The 19,508-nt window shown below is 40.1% G+C and overlaps 1 protein-coding gene across 1 annotated transcript in view; it reads left to right on the forward strand.

Annotated features, from left to right (window-relative positions):
• Positions 1 to 598: 598 nt before the first annotated feature.
• The window catches only part of LOC131677621 (cadherin-99C), a 462,625-nt gene continuing 443,715 nt past the window's right edge, over positions 599 to 19,508 (forward strand). Inside the window, exon 1 of the mRNA XM_058957516.1 lies at positions 599 to 723. The gene's annotated coding sequence lies outside the window, so the exon portion shown is untranslated. The remainder of the gene's footprint in view (positions 724 to 19,508) is intronic.

Consider the following 19,508-nt stretch of genomic DNA (forward strand, 5'->3'; position numbering starts at 1 on the left):
TTCCACCTGGCTTTGGCAGGCCCCATACAATCGATGCGCCCGGCCAATTAGTTCCAGCAGATTTCGCTTTCGAAGGCTCGCGGTCGTACTTATTTTCCCATGCTTTATTGGTGCTTGCGCGGCTTCAACTTCCCTCTGCGGCGCCTCATCCTCATGATCCCTTGACCGATGGCATGCCTGGAAGGGAGCCCGCGTGTCACTTAGTTTCTTAGCACGGCAAAATCATGCATCTACGAGCTAATAGATGAAAAGTACCTACTTGAATAACATCGGTGGTGTGAGGTGTGCTTTACGGCATTTAGGGGTCTCAGCTTCGGAAAGGAAGGATAGGGATTGATATGATTAATACGGTTTGCGGTATGCGCTGAGCAGCACTGCGGATGGTTGATGGTTGCGAAACGAGCGATCTCTTCGCCATGGTCCTCATCAGAGTGGACCAGTAATGGCTAATTCGCTCAGATTGCGAGCATTAGCTTTGTTGACCCGTGGAAGAAACTCGCACTGCTTAGATCTGCGCGATTAGCGTAGTCGCTTTTGATTTGAGCGGGTAAAGCACAGTTTAATTTTAATCTTTCTTTTTTTCTCCCTTCTATTTTCAGGTGAGTTGGAACCGTAATGGCCCCCTCGGCTGCCAGTCAACAATAGCTGTCCGATGGCGAATGGATTTTGCTAGTGTGTATTTGTGCGATATTCGTTCGTTTGGGAAACCTCTCGAACTGACAGGTTAGTGTTGATCTGATGGATTAGATTCGGTTTGTGTTTTTTAGTCCAAGGCAGTTAAGCCATCGTGTTCGGTAGATTTTCGCTAAAAGGTATGCTAGTTGATGGGATTGTTTCAAAATGTTCAGTGAGTGTTGCACAACATGATATCATACATAAGGTATATTATTATCGATGGGTACTGTGCAATCTTAGTGGAACATGGATGGTCTTAGTGGCATTTGTGTTATATTGTGCCAGTAGTCTTCCAGATCTGAAGGTTTTGTCAAAATTGGTAAAATTTTAAGTGGATGTAAAACTAAATGGGATTGCTCTCTTTCGTCGATTATTTAACATAGCACGGTAACACGCTCCCAACAGCTACATGTTTGTTTGTGCTTCTAAATGCTGATGATCTGGCATGAAGTCTGTAGCTAAAGCTACAGTCTAGAGAGATTGTGGCTTTAGCTGCAGACTTCTTGCCATATCATCAGCATTCTTGAAATAAGAAAACGACAGAAACTATGAAGAGGCAATTGTTACTGGATTACACTATAAACATAACAAAAATGATTGTGAAACATATAAATTAATTTGAATCACAGAATGATTTTTTTGTACTTTTCGATATAAAAACAGTTCTGATGACAGCTGCTACCCGGATAACAACGAAACAAGTTTAGAACACCGGTGTTTTTTCCTCTACCGCTCAAATAAAATCTCACCATCCTTATTGGGCAACCATTTTTCAACGTCAATCTCTCGGCAAAGCGCAATTGAATTGAATTGTTCTGCGCCTGTCACTCGCGTGACTGAGTCGTATTTAAATGCCCCTAAGTCGACATATTTGACAAGGGCAACCGTCATCGGTGTGTGCACCGCTAAATCTGCCAACAATCCCATAATACCGGCACTGACAGCAATGTCAACCCGCGATCGGTTAGTGGGTCGTAATCGATTACAGTGCAACTGCACCTGCAATCTCGGTACGGTGTAATGTCTTCAAGAGCACGGATTTTAATGGATTTAACCCCACTCGCAATCCTCGTAAGAGGTCTTAAGCGGATAGCAAGCACCGCAGCCCAGCCGCTGCTGCTGCAACAATGACAAAAATGAGAAAAATCTCTCACCGCAATTAAGCGAAAGGAATTCAAGTTGATGGTTGGTACGTGTGTGACCGACGAATTCCTTATCCCGTTCACTTCTGCAAAGGCTGCACACTTGGGTACGGTTTTACATAAACATGCCGGGGCAAAAATAAAAAGTCATCGACTCTCGCTACAGCCATTGAGCTGTCAAGAACAAGAAACGTTGATGGTTTAAATTCCGAAGACCCTTCCCAGCCCACCCCCTCGGATCATTCAGGGTTAAAATTTCAGCTGCTCTCCTCCTCCCACAGCGACATTTGACATTAAGCAGCGCGACCGAAGATTTCTTAATTTAATTAAAACTGCACGTATGCGCGTTTTATTTGCAAAGGTTGTACCAATGGTATTATTGAACCGGGTGAGCTGTTCCAAGATGGTAATGAACGCGTTCGGAATAATTAATGCTAAAACATGCAAATGTTGGTAGTTCACACCCTCCCTACCGAGCAGAGCAAGTTGTTCTGGTAAATAATTGATTCTACAAAATGACTTGGAACCGCGGTAACTTCCGCTGCAAATTGAGATCTGTTGCCGTACATACTTGAATAATTGAAAATATTGTCAGTATTGGAGCTATTTTACCATTTTAGCATGTTTTGCTATAATTAGCGTTTAATTAGAAATTTGCGATTAGCGAAATCAATTGAGAAATTTTGACATTAATCAAGAGTCGACAGTCCCGAGTTTACGAGACAAAAGGCCAACAGTTCAACAGCTAAAGAGCTTAAGAATTAAAGAAGCCTATAGCTCAAAAGTTCAAGATTTCAAGAGTTCAAGAGTTCATACATAAGAGTACGTACATAACGGCGTTGACAGAATCGAGGCCGTCCAATGCAGGTTCGTACGTTTTGCACTCCGACATCTCCTTTGGCAAAACAGATTTCAGCTGCCAAGCTACGAAAACCGCTCTCAGTTAACACAGCTCGACACTATAGACAGCCGGAGGGACTGCGCTCGATTACCCTACAATCCTCGGACGTCTGGATCTTCAGGCTCGTGTTCGAGCTCTCCGCAATAGCTCTATTCTGCGAGTTCCGTTCAGGAGAACCAACTGTAGTTGCCAGAGCGCTGTTACCGGACTCCAGCGAATTTTCACCAGTGTGGTGATGGCCTTTGATTTCAACCGGACGAGGAATTCGATAAAAGCGAAAATATTAAATATGTGGAAATGTAATTAACTTAAGTAACCTGCATTAGGGCCAATGGCGTCTGTTGGTGAAAGTAATAAACATAAACATAAGGCTTCAAGAGTTCAAGAGTTCAAGAGCTCAATAGTTCAAGAGTTCAAGAGCTCAAGAGTTCAAGAGTTCAAGAGGTCAAGAGTTCAAGAGTTCAAGAGTTCAAGAGTTCAAGAGGTCAAGAGTTCAAGAGTTCAAGAGTTCAAGAGTTCAAGAGTTCAAGAGTTCAAGAGTTCAAGAGTTCAAGAGTTCAAGAGTTTTAGAGTTCAAGAGTTCAAGAGTTCAAGAGTTCAAGAGTTCAAGAGTTCAAGAGTTCAAGAGTTCAAGAGTTCAAGAGTTCAAGAGTTCAAGAGTTCAAGAGTTCAAGAGTTCAAGAGTTCAAGAGTTCAAGAGTTCAAGAGTTCAAGAGTTCAAGAGTTCAAGAGTTCAAGAGTTCAAGAGTTCAAGAGTTCAAGAGTTCAAGAGTTCAAGAGTTCAAGAGTTCAAGAGTTCAAGAGTTCAAGAGTTCAAGAGTTCAAGAGTTCAAGAGTTCAAGAGTTCAAGAGTTCAAGAGTTCAAGAGTTCAAGAGTTCAAGAGTTCAAGAGTTCAAGAGTTCAAGAGTTCAAGAGTTCAAGAGTTCAAGAGTTCAAGAGTTCAAGAGTTCAAGAGTTCAAGAGTTCAAGAGTTCAAGAGTTCAAGAGTTCAAGAGTTCAAGAGTTCAAGAGTTCAAGAGTTCAAGAGTTCAAGAGTTCAAGAGTTCAAGAGTTCAAGAGTTCAAGAGTTCAAGAGTTCAAGAGTTCAAGAGTTCAAGAGTTCAAGAGTTCAAGAGTTCAAGAGTTCAAGAGTTCAAGAGTTCAAGAGTTCAAGAGTTCAAGAGTTCAAGAGTTCAAGAGTTCAAGAGTTCAAGAGTTCAAGAGTTCAAGAGTTCAAGAGTTCAAGAGTTCAAGAGTTCAAGAGTTCAAGAGTTCAAGAGTTCAAGAGTTCAAGAGTTCAAGAGTTCAAGAGTTCAAGAGTTCAAGAGTTCAAGAGTTCAAGAGTTCAAGAGTACAAGAGTACAAGAGTTCAAGAGTTCAAGAGTTCAAGAGTTCAAGAGTTCAAGAGTTCAAGAGTTCAAGAGTTCAAGAGTTCAAGAGTACAAGAGTTCAAGAGTTCAAGAGTTCAAGAGTTCAAGAGTTTAAGAGTTTAAGAGTTCAAGAGTTCAAGTTTTCAAGAGTTCAAGAGTTCAAGAGTTGAAGAGTTGAAGAGTACGAGAAATCGAAAGTTCCCGAGCTCAAGGGTTCAAGATTCCAAACGCCCAAGACTTCAGTAATCAAAGAGTCTGAGAGCTCAAAAGCCCAATAATCCAAGAATCCATAGTCAAAGTTCAAAAGTGCCAAATCTTAACAAGCTCCCTGAGCTCAAGAGTTGAAGAGTCTGCCCAAGACTCCAAAAGTCTAAGAGTTTAAGAGTTCAAAAGGTTATTAGTCTAACAGTCCGAGAACGCACGAATCCAAGAGTTCTAAAATCAAAATGTCTTAGAGTCCAAGAGACCAAAACTTCTAGATTCTAAGAATCCATAAGTTCAATAGTCCAACAGCTCGTGAATCCATCAGTCCAAGAATCGAAAGTACAATAGTCCAAGAGTTAACGGGTTTAAGAGTCCAAAAGCCTAAGTCTAAGAATCGAAAAAATCAATAGCCTAAGAGCCGAAGAGTCCAAGTTTTTAAAAATCCAAGAGTCCAATATTCCAAGAATCCAGAATTTCAAATTTCTAACTGTCCAAGAGTTGAATAGCTTAACAGGCATAGAGTCCAAGAGTTCATGAGCCCATTGGTCCATTGGTCCAAGAATGCCAGGGGCTTCTTTTTTATATAGTAATGGTTAACAAGCTCCAAAACCCTGATCTTTTGTGTGTTGGCACTATGTTGGTCCTACTTTCGTTCCAAATAACTAAAACACTCCTTACTCGCTTGTCTTTCTTTTCCCCATGAGACTACAAAAAAGTCTTACTTCATGGGGAAGATCATTCTGCTTTTTGACTTATATCACGGAACTTCTAAAATTAACAAATCTTTCCTTAAATCATGTAGCTCACGGCTCTCCTCTTATAATCCTCGTTTATTTACTTGACGCATTTGGTTCCCAACTTTTTCTCGGATAGTCCTTAGTAACGAATCTACCTTGTTCCGACTGATGGTTCTTCGTCGGCGGAATTTCTCCCGATACCGTTTCTATTTAGTTCTCAGCTTTGACGTGATCTACTCAGATGGTTCCCGTCGGTACCCTATTTCGAATGAGAATATCCCAGCGGCGATTTTTTTTGCCATACCATAATGCGACCAGGGCACGCCATATCTGCTTTGACGCGAGCACCTTGATCTAGTTCCCAGCATACTCTTCGGTCCGACTAAATAGGTTCTGTGATTGGTCTGGCGATGCCGGTTGAAGCGTTCCGTCCGGCATACTGTGGCGTCTCGACGGCTCGCTACCGGTGCATCGACGCGAACTACTCGAGCTATAGTCCCCGGCGGTGGATCTAGCCGGTTCCATGAGGTAGGCTGTGTAAATTTAAGCTATGAAGTCTGGTCACTAATTTGCTCGGAAAGAACATTTCCTTTTCCTCGGAAAGAACATTAGAATCAGAGCGACTACTCTACTGTGTTCCACGATCTTTATTCCTCCTAAGACTTTCTCTCTACTTTGAGCTGCCAATTCGCTTCGCACTTCCTGGAATCTAAGGCAGTCAGAAACCTCGCGCTCTTGTGTTTCCTCCACTCACTTCCGCTCCAGGTAGGCGCGTGAGCGAATCGATGGAGATACTTCATGAAGTTACCTGATATGAAGTGTGCTTTCTGTTCGTCCACAAACCCTTTCTTTCTCTGCGCCATGCCAATCCTGTAGCAACTTGATGATCGAAGCTACTCTTGTTCTTCTACGTTGAAATTCTCAGCTAGGACTATACCGATTGGAATGGATATCCCGACGATAACGCATAGTGCCTTCCACGATATGATTCTGTACACGCTTGCGACTCAAGTGGCCATTAGCCGGAACACGCAGTTCGGCTTATCAGTACCAAAGACACTACACCAGCCAGAAGATACCTATTACTGCTTCCTTGAGTAGCAGTGTTCGGCATAATCGCGTAAGTTACATTCGCTGCCTTCTCACAGAGAGAGAGAAAGAGAGAGAGAGAGAGAGAGAGAGAGAGAGAGAGAGAGAGAGAGAGAGAGAGAGAGAGAGAGAGAGAGAGAGAGAGAATCAACGTGGTTATTAATACGATCGTCGATCATTACTCTGAGCATGCTGAAGCGCTTTGCAGTTGATAACTAGCACTATTTCCGTTTCTTGGTGGGCTAACTAAAAGTTGACGTCATTCGTCCAGTTTCGTTTGTCCGTCGTCCGAATTTCAACCTCTAACTATACCTGCGACTCACTTGGTATAGTTAGAATGACGTCTTCTACGAATCCGACTGTCTGGACTACCATAGACAACTGTAGCGGCACTCCTGCCATGACATTCATCAACTTCCGCCCCGAATTTGTACCGTAGACCATCATTCGACTCTGAAAATTAATTATCAGAATATTAGACAAGTATTGGTGGGCTTTGTGCAGCGAAGCTTTAATAACCATCCAGCTAACGCTTTCTTGACGTCTATCTTTACCACGATGCAGATTTCCCCTCCTCTTCTGTTTGAACACCTTCTCTGCTCTCTATGATTGTCCGAATTGCTTCCACCATTGATCTTGCTCCTTGCATTTCGTTATCCTGTTGAGGATGACTTTCCAAGGACTTTCCGAGAGTATCCAGCAGGCATGTGGGCCTGTATGGTGCTGAATCTTCTGGCGGTTTCCCTGGTTTGAGCAGTAGCACTGACTTCTGGATCTTCCATCTGTTTGGGAAGTATCCTTCTTTCAGACAATACGTCATTACAATCCTGAACATTTCCGGGAATACCCGAATTGCATTTTTAAATGCCATGGTGTGAATTCCATCAGTTGTCCATTACATCACTTTTAGATCTCTCGCTACTGCCAGAAGATTAAAATTGGAGACAGGTATATCTTCGGCGTTCTCCTCCACGATTATTTTCAGGTTATTATAGCTGGTTCTTTGATCTTTTCCATCACGACTCGATAAGCGTTAGCCCAAGGATTTGCATTGAAAGCGTTTTTGTCCGAACGGAACGTCACACTACGCGCCTCGCTATCTGCTTCCGTCCTGGTTCGCTGAACGCGTCGTATAGCTCTGAGACAAGCAGCTCGGGGAGTCCTCAGTGTTTTGTTCCACCAATAGGCTGAACGCCGTTTATTCCTTAGCTTCTGTTTTATAGACAGTATCACATGTCTTCGTTAACGTTTCCATCTGCTTGCCTGCATCCGTCTACTGAGAAGAATTGTCTGTGCAAAGTTCCTCGATAAAAAGTCTCCTATCGAAGCCTTTTGTTTTCCACTTCCGCGCTAGGTCTCGTCCGCTATATAACTGTAGGGTTTCGTTGGACAATACTGTAGAGTGATCACTGTGGGTGTACTGCTCACTAAGTCTACAGCTCATGTTTCTCACATGCGACGTGACGATCCACGTCGACGATGGATTCCTGCAGTCGCCTTTGCGAGATGTGCCAACGGTACCTTCATTACACAGCTTTATTGTCAATATTGCCAAAGCATCCAGTAAGCTGAATCCTTTTGCGTTCGTTACTTTGCTCCCCACTTAATCGCTCGGGTATTGAAATTTTTTCCGATATCATCTGGCACACGCTAGCCGGTTAGCACGTCTGGCATCGGGTTGTTTACCTTGGCAGTGAGTAACAGCAAACAGTTTTTAGCGCATAACATGTATCACAACCATGCCTGCTCTATTTGCAACCCAGTTACCGTTATCAAGGGAGACTTAATACGCCTCTGTAATAATGGCAGTGATTCAGATGGATTTGGGTTATCTCCATTGTTGCCGACCTGCAATCGTATACCAAAAAATTGGAACCTTTCCATCATGTGGTCATTCTCGTCCCAGATTTGCACTGAGTACGTACTTCAGTGGCTTCGTGTAGTTTCTTGCCATGTGTCCCCTCGCCCCCATTTTATGCACAGATCAGATCTGTCTGGCCCTTTGCGGTTTCTCACCTGGTTACCGAAGCTCATACATTTTGCGAACAGAAGTAGGGCTCTTATCCCCATCTATTGAGGCTGTTCACCACTACGACGGTTTTCACTATGATTGGCTCTCGTGATCTAGCCTCTGGATGGAGATTGTCAACTGGTATGCGGTACGTGACGGCGACCTTATGGATCGATAACTCTACTCTTTTTTGGCCCTTTATGCAGTAGTTAGTTGCAAGAGACCAGTGAATAATGGTTGATCAAGTCGATTTGGGAGACCAGTTCATTGCATGAATGGTGGTTCTGCTGCATTAGATGGTAGTACTGTGTCATCATATATCGAAGCTTATACATTTGAAGCATCTCTCCATTTGTTTTAAAACTCTGAGAACAGCCTTCAGTGAACACACTAACCACCAAACTTTAATTCTTCCCATTTCGAACAGTTTGCTAGCTATGGTCGTCGGAGGCCGTATTAATGCCGTTTGAGATTACATTACTGTTTCAGCACACTTCATAGCTCGTTTTCTCTTGGTATTTCTTCCAGGTTCTTGCACTTAATAAACGTATCGTAGAATAGTTCCCTTACGGTTGCTTCCTTGCCTAGGGACTTTTCTACGAGCGCCTTGAAAGCTATGCTCTTGACCGCAGGGTTCTTCTTCAGTTCGAAGAGCATCGCACCTTTCTCAGTGCTCCTCCAACTGCTTCAATTCCGGATCAATTCTCACTTTACGATTTTTTTTTTATTTTGTTTTATTCACATCTTCCTTTCAGGGCGTCTCCCTTTTTCGTTTCGCCAGACATGAATTTCGTGAACTCAAGGGTGTCCCTTCTGTTTCCTCGGATATTACATTCGCTTTTGCCTCAAGTGTTGTTTCTCCGGTGATCTCAGCTCGCGTTCTTAGCGTGCTTTGTTCCCGTTCGACGTCATTCATGTCAGACTTGACACCAGACACTAGATGTCACCCACTAAAGAACCCTTTTATCTTCTTCTTGTGTTCCATCGTGTTGATGCTCCCAAGCTGCAGACCTAGCACGTTAAGAATGACTCATCTGTACCTAACGCCACCAGCTGTGATCACGAGCTTTTTACAGGGACGGATACAATTGCATCATTAGTCTACCGGTCATTTCAGGAAGGTGTCACCCTTTTCTCGCGAGGGAGCAAAATAGCGCAACTGTCAGCCCTGTAGCGTCGTATCAAGTCGTTTTATCCATGTGTGTGTATCGTGTTCGTTGTGCCGTTTCGGGACCAGAATGCCATATTTAGGATGTTGGTGGTATCGATCCGAATGGTAAAAGTTCATGTGTCCATAAGTCTAAAAACCGACAACCCATGAGACTAAGAACTACAAAGCCGATGCTCCAAAAACCCAAATGTCTAAGAATCCAATAGTCCGTGAGCTCAAGAATTTAGGAAGCCAAGAGTTCATGAGGCCATGAATCCATTAGTCCAAGACTCGAAGTGGTCTAGAATCAAAAAGATTCAAAAGCCCGAGAGTTCAAGAGTCCAAGAAACAAAAATTTCCAGAGTTTATGAGTTCAGGAATCCAACAGCCCACGAGTTCTACAATCCAAGTATCTAAGAGTACAATAGTTCAAGCGTCCACTGGTCCAAGACTTCAAGAATCCAACGGTTAGAGAGTTTCAGAGTTCAAGAATCCAACAGTACAAGAACCAATCAATCCCAAATCCATGAGTTCAAGGGTTCATGGATTCATGAGTCCATGAGTGCGAAAGCTTGAGAGTCCAATAGTCTATGATCCCATGAGTCGTCTAAGAGGCCAAGAACCCATGAAGCTAAGAATTCAACTGTTGAAGTGTCCAAGAGTCCTACAGTTTAAAAAGCCATGAGTCGAAGAATTAGCTGGTTGGTTGTTTATTAAGGGCTTTAACGTAATTGTTCATTCGCCCGAGTGTGGTAGAATTTGCAATGTAGTATGCATTGTTAATTTCGTTGGCGATGTTTGTGAGGCTGAGTGGTAGGTTGTTATGTTCTTGGTGGCAGAGGTGTTGTGGGTTTTAGGGTTATTTGTTCTCTCGCCTTCGATACCGATGAAAGTGGCAGTGTACAATAATATGATGGACTACACTGGAGTGGGCCGCGGACAACCCTACACGGGAGCGGGTGGGGCGAAGAATTCGTCTCGAGAAGCTCGGCATCTCTGAAGGATGAGATAATTGTCTCCTCTCTTGTTGGGGCCATAATGTCTCGGAAAGATGACGGTGGTTAGTGGAGGTTTCGGAGGTATTAACATTCTGGACAGTCGAACAGAAAATGGTTCACGGTAAGCCTGGTTTGGCATACCAGGCAGACGAGGGGGTCTGTCCGAGTAATCGTGTGTAAGTGCTTTATCTTGGTATGTCCAGCGCGTAGGCGGGAGAGAGCTCTCTACTCGAGCCTGTTATCCCGATCGGCCCATCGCACAGGTCTTCCCTTGATTTTTTGGAGATGGACGAGTTGGTTCCTCCACTGGTTGATGAAATGAGACATAGTTTTAGACTAGAAGTGGAGGATGATATCCGTCGATACGACCAATGTGATCGAATGTGTCCGTTTCTTCAATCCCACAGTAACTGGGCACCTAGTATATAGTCGTCAACGATTCCTCTATAGCCTGTATCTAAGGGTGGCGTGATGTTCCCGTTTCCAGGACGGATATGACCGACAGAGAGTCAGAAAGAATTATTATCGGTAGTCCCGCTGGAAAGCGGACCATATTTCACTCTGACGCCGAGAAAACGGAGCAGCTTGTGGGGAGATGGTAGGCCAGACCAGCTCCTACTCCGCAGCCCCCATCCCGTGAGTCCAGGAGTTCTAGAATCAATTATTCAAGATTCTAAGCGTTCAAGGGATCAAGAGTTTGAGAGTCCAAGAGTCCTAGATCCCGAACATCCAAGAGATCAAGAGTCCAAAGTACCAAAACTCTAAGAATTAAAGCGTTAAGAAATCTACGAGTTCAATACTTGAAGAATTCTTGAGTTAAAAAATCAATGAGTCTAAAAGCTTAAGAGTACGAGATTCAATGAGCTGATGAGTCCATGAGTTCATTAATCCAAGAGCTCAGGGCTGCAAGAGTCCAGGTTTTTATTTTGAGTTTCTATTCCTCCTATTTATACTATTTTTTGTTTTTATCAACTGTTTTTGTTACCTCTTTTATTCTCGCTTCATTATGATTTTTTTTTTATTTATGATAATCAAAGTATTTTTGATGTTATTCTTATTTCTGACTTGTTTCAATATTTTTGCGCTTTATTACAGCTTTTAGTTGTTCTGTTCTTTTGTTATCTTTTATATTTTCACTATTTTTACAATATTTTGATTTTTTGCCTAAATGTTTATACATGTTTTGCCACTTCGACATTTCTTGCTTTTTTGCTGTTTATGGTATTTGTCGTATTTTAACCCTTTTGTATGTTTTCTATTTTAGTTTGTTCAACATTTCCCTTATTTATTTTGCTATTTCAAGCTGTTCGATTTTTTTGCTATTGCTGCTCATTTTACAGTATTAGTTATTCGACCCTTCCTACATTGCAGCTATTTTTGCTTTTTGTGTTCCTGTTTACATTTTTTTCGTTATTTTTTTAATATTTTGGCATTTTCATGCATTTTATTATTTTCCTGTATTGCTATTTTGTTCGCTATACCATGTTTACAATTTTAGATTTAGCTGTCTCTCCAATATTTCCATTTCTGATAGGTTTGTTTTTATGTGTTTCTATGTTTTGCTATTTTTGCTTGATTAGCTTGTATTGCTTTTTGTACTAAGGTAATGAGCCTATTTATACGCAATACCCAACCCAATTGAGCCGTTGGTTAGAGTAGCGCCTACCATCTTTATTTCACATACTGAATCAATTGCTAGGGCTAAAATTGGACAACTGCACTCGATTCGAGTTTTGATTGCGCTCAAACTCGAGTAAGTCACTATTTCCCCGCCATAACTCTGTTAACCGAGCAAAGGACCAGAAATCGACAGTCTTCATTAGCACTGTCACCCACCGAATGGGTAATGAGCTAGAATTAGACACCAGCCGATAATAAAAATCCGGGCCTTGGTATCTAGCAGGCAAATTAAATAGATCAAATGTGTTGGGTAGCAGGTGCGGTTGTGTGTGATCTCGCTTTAGAGGCAGGGTACGATCACTCGCCATGTGTTCTTTCTTGGACGTTATCATATCCCAGGGATAGCATAAGGGTTTGTGCATTGGGCCGGAGTCTCAATGGTTGCAGCTTTGGATCCTGCCTCAAGGGGATTTTTTTTCACATAATTGCTTTCGCTTAATTTTCCATTTCGATCTATTTTCTGGACTTTGCAAAGTTTCTATAACACCAAATGGTTTGATTGTGCTATCAACTGAGTGCAATTGGAATATATATGTAATCATTATATTTTTGAGTTTTAACCCTTGTGAAGGCAAGCTAAAATCCTAACATTAAAGGGCAAGCCGGGCCTCTAAGGCCCGTCTAAATTCAAGCTCCTTTTTTGCCGTTCTCATATAGAAAGGTTATGCAATCGGTCGAAATTTCGACTTTTTAACCGAGACCCGCAGGGCCAAATCTCTTATACCATTCGACTCAGTTCATCGAAATCGTAAAATGTCTGTATGTGTGTGTATGTATGTATGTATGTATGGATGTATGCATGTGGCAAACAATCTCACCGATTTTTCTCTGAGGTAGCTGGACCGATTTGTACAAATTTAGTCTCAAATGAAAGGTGCAGCCTTCCCATCGGTCGCTATTGATTTTTTTTTATTGATCCGACTTTTGGTTCTGGAGTTAGGTGTTGAAGAGTACAATCACACAGCAAATTTCCATAGAAACTGATACCACCATGATGTCCAAATGATGCAATATATATTAAAATATGTGCAACATTACTTGGCTTTGCATGTCTAGATCATTAATGACCCACCGAGGGTACTTCGACCACATTGGCCAGCTATGGCGGTTCTTGATGCCCCGGGGGAACTTACCAAGTTCCTAAGATAATGTCATATCTATCTCTCAGCGAATTCTTTTCCGATTTTTACAAACTTGGTTTCAAATGAAAGGTACAGCATTCCCATTGGCTGCTGTTGAATTTCTAATTGATCCGACTTCCGGTTCCGGAATTACAGGATGATGAGTACGAACACGCAGTAAATCCCGATTTCAGCGTATAAGGCGATGAATGTAAAAAGCTCAATTTTTTTTCCAAAAGGGTAGTACTCGGAAGATCACGTCGACTGTCGATTGGTTCTAAGCTCCATTTCGTTTGAACACGACCAATAAATGTTTCTGGGTTGCTATCAATTTCTTCTGATGCATAACCGGAGTACATATTCATATTTTTCTACATCAAATTCATCATCGGAAGCAATATCATTCACATCTTCTTCCTCGCTTTGCAAATCAGTTTCGGAATCGTCTGCTGTTGAATTTGCTCAAATTTTTTCCATTACTTCAGATTCTTTGAGACGATTGAAAACATGGGCATATCGTCTTATAGCCATTTCAATTTTTTGTTGTTTTTAGATCCTACAATTTGAATTATTACGAAAACTATAACAGAAAGAATAGACAACAAATAGACAATAGCGACAGAGTTAGGTTATGTTGTATCCAAATAATTGTCAAGTAGACCACAGTGAGTGAAATAAAAGTATTTACCCAAAAAAATATGACACACGTCATTATCGTATGCTATTTCTACATTTCTTATAAAAGAAATGTATAGAATTCGCTCAAACTTTCAAGATTTTTTTCTTAAAAGAAGAGGTAAAAAGATAAAATCAATCAAAACATGAAAAAATTCCTGCTAATATGACGATGAACTCATCCAAATGTTTTTTTCAGATAAATATTAATGTATAAAACCCGTGGTATTCCTAGTAGTAGTAGTAGCCTAGTATTGCATGCACACCGGGCCTGCCAGACCCGGCTTGCCTTTTTGTGCATGTAAAAAATTCAAACATAGCTGCGCAAAACTCCATAGATGAAAATTTCACAATTCTTTATTTTTGTTATAGATTTCAAAGCTACTTATCAAAATTTCCATGCCCAAGCTTATACTGCATACACATTTTTTTGTAACTAAAAAATTGTAACGTGCCGGGCCTCTTAGACCCGGTTGCCTTTTTGAGGGTTAAAACTAAAAATTATGCGCCGGTGTAATTGCAGAAACTGTTGAATATGTTCATCACTGCATAAAGAATCTAAAATCAAAAGTTATGCGCATATGATAAAGAAACTGCATATAAGAAAACAAAACACGTCGTAAAAATAACAAATCAATATTTCACACTTTTAACTATGCTATAGATCATGTTTCCTAATGTAATCTTTGAACTCTCATCACCCCCTCCTCTTTCAGATGCGTAACTTTCTCATGTATGTATGAAAAACGGCACTTCTACCGTATCGTTCCTCTCACCGCGGTGTCATAAATTTGTACCCCTTGATATACGAACTACTCACTTGGCATGGCAGCCAGCGAACGAACGTCATTACACACGGTCTCTGCGACTATTTCTCAATTCATTAGGTGCCTAATATCAAACGTTGTCGCTTTTCCGCATTTACGGCAGTTACCAATCTCGTTAGCGCTTGCAAAGTTTACCTTTGTGTACATTCCACTGCTCCGGAGGTCCTCCTGTTCTAACATTCCGGCACCCTTCAACCACATCGGTCCTATTCCATTTCCAATCATTTCATCCCGCTAGATTCCGTCACGTAACGTCTATTACCCCCACATATTGATGCACTGCTTCACTGGTCTCTAGGCTTCTTTGTGTCACATTGCACTCCCTTCTCGTTGGTGGCGGCGACGGCAGCGGCCAGTGTATCTAGCTGCTGGAACACCGGTAACCCCCATCCGTCCGTGCCAGGATAGGATGTGTAGGCAGGACCAGCATCGGTGCTGCTGCACGCAAAGTAAGGGGGGCCCATAATCCGGGATCTCGTTAACCGTTTGCGCTTGCTCGATCGCTTGCTGTTCGATATTTACGATCGTTTTGTTACCGTAAATTCAATTACATTTATTTTACAACATATTTCCTTCGCTAATTTTATCGCTCTTTCATTATCTCTGTATAGGCACACACTGACTGCATTTTCAGTTGGCCCTGCAGCGCAGCTGATGGTTGCTGAAGTCTGAAAGAAAGGGTAGCAATCGAATAAATTTTCTCTAGCATTTTTTTCTTCCTCTGCTTCTTCTTGTGCCTTCTTTGCCAGTCTGCAACATCCTTCAGAACGCCCGCGGCCACATCTCACTGCCTGTCAACAGAAACCATCAACTATGTACCCTGAAAGTCAACGCGTCGTCCTAGCATCGGTAACACGGCTTGTTTCGATCGTAGACATGATCGAGACGGCGGTACTCATTAAAATACAACATAATTTATATGTCGATCATATTAAATTTATGTTAAATTATTGAAGCGCAGGGCCCGATCTAACATGGCGAACTGCATCAACGAGGAGGACGGCCGGGGACAGGACAGATCTGTTTCTGCTGCTGTTGCTCCTAGGTGCCGTCAAGACAGACGATAGATCACTACCGATAGCCTAACGAGTTCTAAGGAGGGTACGCCCCGCGAACGGAGAACAATACAGCGTCGTAAACAAACAGACGGTGCACTGAACGGCGATGAATTAATTATTCACAACAAACATCTCCGCGTGTGTCTGTTTCTGCCATCCTGCGAGTGAAGGGCGCATCTAGCACACGCGAGAGGTACCGCAATGTACAACATGGCAGCTTGACAATCGTGGAAAGGTGCTACAATTAGGTACAATCATGTATGACCCATTTGCCATTCGGAACACGGAGGTTGGATGTTGGGGCACGATAAATACCTGTAGGGGTATGATCATAAGCTTTGATATGACTGTAATGGACCTAGGAGAATAATGGCTTTGCTAAATAATTCTAGCTAAATTTTGTTTTTGGCGAAAGCAACGGTTTGTATAGAATGCCGCGAACTGAAAACAGTAGGATGCCATCGTAATCATTTTCGCTATTTTCATTAAAAACATGATTTCGAAAAAGCGGCGTCTAAAGTTTTCGGTCAACAAAAAAGAAACTAACTGAAGTGAGATATTAATTATCAGATGATAATAGGATTTTGAAACTTTGGAATATTATTCTAAGAATGTATACCTCTCGATGGACATAGTGAATCCGATTTTATCCCCTTTAAATTTATAAATTTTTATTTGTACATATTGTAAATATATAATAGATCCATTGTTCTGTTAAGCTGCCACAATGAGCCATGTGGAATAAACGAATTCGATAAAAATCATTTTATCTGCTTTATTTGTTTTACTCATGGTATTAATTTGACATGTTTTATTACATTTCTTACAAAAGAAATGTATAGGATTCGCTCAAACCTTGAAAACTTCTTCCGAGGCCCGGAGAAGTTTTCAAAGTTTGTTTTCAAAGATTTCTATGCATTCTCGTTGTTTTTTTCAGTTTTTAGTGTCATTTTAATAATTTGACAATTTTTCAGATTTATTCATTTCATCAAAATTATTTATTTGACACAATTAAATTTTTTTAATTCATTTATAACTTTTTAACATCGCCTTATTTTTCATTTTAATTAATTCATTTTCTTCTTTTTATTCATTTAATCAATCCTATTCGTTTCGTTTATTTGATTCGTTTGTTGCATTTATTCATTTTATTCAATTCATTTACTCTTTTATTAGTTTTATTATTTTCATTCATTCCAATCATTTTATTCATTTTATACATTTCATTCATTTGATTCATTGTTTTCACTGGATTCATTAAATTCGTGCTATCCATTTGATTAATTTGTTTCATTCGATTCATTTGATTCATTTTGTTCATTTCTTTAATTTTAATAATTTCATAATCAGTCATTCCACTTATTTATTTCATTCAATTTGTTGGTTTGAGTGAATTTAATTTATTCAATTAATTTTATAACTATTTTTAAATATTGACTAATTTTCCATTTATTGAGCTAATCCAATTTGATTTATGTATTTTATTAATTTGATTTATACAAATCATTGTACTCATTTTATGAATTTGAAAACATTTTGTGTTGCATTTTTTGCTTTATTTTTTTTATTTGGTTCCTTTTTTTTGATTTTCTATATTCTATTCAGTTTGTTTGAGGTTTTATTCTTGCAAGACCAGAAACTGCAAACTAATAAAAGAGTTTTGCAAATTAATGAATGATCCAACAGTGACATGTGTAAGAAATGTCTCATCTCACTGCTAGGTGGATTAAGTTGGTTTTTTTTATTCATTTCAGTATTATTTATAATCAAATAGTTCGTTTTGTTCATCGTATTAATTTTATTTTTGCATTAATATAAATAATTTAGATCGTGATATTCATATTCTTTATTTAATATATTTTCCACTTCATTGATTGATTTTATTCAGTTTAAGTTATTCAATTTAGAAATTTTTAGTTTATTTACTCGTAATACACAATCACAGTTGATTCTGTTTTGCTTGATATATATTTTATTCGTTTTGTTCAGTTAATATTTTATTCATTTGGTTCATTTCACTTTTTTTTTAATTTCATGCATTTAGCAACTTTTTTGATTTTACTGGTTGAGTAGAGTGGTGTAAAGTAGTTTTTTTTGTGGCGAGCTCGTGCGTTGGTATTTTTGCACTAATTTTGACAAATAAGCGCTCGTTGGACAGGTTATACATATGGCAACGTTTTGGAAATAATGATTTTATACATGGATAAATATTTTTCAAGCTAATTTTAATAAGGCGAAGGTACTTTTTTCGATGTTTTAAAAATCTGGGGGTACGATAGATCATTATATTCGAGGTTAAATTAAACAATATACATGCCAAGAAAATCACCGGTTCAATTTTTATTTGAAGAGTATTAATGCAAATTGTGCTATATTAGTCGTTCGATTGAAACACAAAGTGCGTTTTAGTTTTAGGAATTTAGCGTCAAGTCGGCACTAATCTATTCCGACAAAAAGTTAGTGTCGGTTTCTGATAAGACAAAGTCCAAACGCACCCAAGACTTTAATAACTGCAGATTATTTAAAAATTAAATTGATGTCAATTAGGTAAGAAAAAGCGAGGAGGCAAAGAAAAATGTTGAAAAAACATGATTTTTCAGCAGCTTCGTCTGGCTTTGTACTTGCGAATGACTTCTTCGGTAACCTCATCGTCGCCAGAGTGTAGAACTGAAGTTGTTCATTCCGGCTCACGTGGTTCCTTAGCTGTGAGACGATCAGTAGTGACCCATCGTGCCTCAAGCGTATGTTTCATGTTGAAGTCCATATTTCTTTTTCAAAAACAAAAATATCGAAAAACCAACACAAAACTAGTGTTGAGCATTAATTTTTTATAAGAAAAAAACCCTGTACTGAGGACGAAAGACAGCGCGTTTTCGCAGAACAACATGAGAGAAGTAAAAAAAAATAAACGACGCCGTAACTAACACAGCTGACACGGTAACAGCCGAAATGGCAGTCGTACACGATGTTCTCTACCGTGTTTCTAATTCATACGAGACCTCTGCAATAACATAGCAAAGATTATGCCCTATACCTATTGTACTCCCATACCTATTTGACCCCATTCTACTCTATCATCCGTTTTATGGTATTTTTCGCGTTATTTATTCTACTTATTTCATTCATTCTACAAGTTTTATTTTTTGATGTATTAATTTATATTTTTCAATTTATTTTAATTTCATTTAATTATTTCACTATTTCATTCAACCTATTTATTGCGTTTTCTTAATTATTTTATTCATATCTTTATCTAATTTACGCCCACGCAGGTCAATTTTGGGATGGTAAGGAATGTTAGTTCAATACTTGTGACTATTATGACCGAGGATTTCGCTGCATCATATACATGTGTCGCAGGATAGGATTGGTGTTAGTAGGTAGGGAAATGAATCAGGATATATCTGGGTAGATATTGTGATTTAGCTAAGTACTAACGCGCTTTGTCCCTTCATTTTAGATCAAAGTTTTCAGGAATGCGACCTCCAGTGGAAATATGAATTCCGTTCGAATGGGCATTTTAATAATTATTCTTCCGCGGGGCGTTACATAAAAGAATAATGCCGTGTGGAATATAATAGAGGTATCGATTAATCTATAGACACTATGATCTTAGCAATATGTACGAAAGTCGCTCGCGATCAATTTCCGATAATTCGAAACGAGCAATTCGAACTCCAAACAGCCAGCCATCGGGAGTATTGCTTCATATTAACACTTCAATGATCATTTCCAAAGTTTGCAGTTCAAAGCAAGCGTACAAAAATATAAAAATGTCCCAAATAAATCTGAAGAAATTCACTGCGAAATGTTAATGACAAGATGGCATCTCCACTCTCCCTATCGGAAACGTTTCCATAACTGGGTTAAATGCCAAATTGCAAACGACA

The sequence above is a fragment of the Topomyia yanbarensis genome, chromosome 1 (assembly GCF_030247195.1).
Source record: "Topomyia yanbarensis strain Yona2022 chromosome 1, ASM3024719v1, whole genome shotgun sequence".
Taxonomy (NCBI): domain Eukaryota; kingdom Metazoa; phylum Arthropoda; class Insecta; order Diptera; family Culicidae; genus Topomyia; species Topomyia yanbarensis.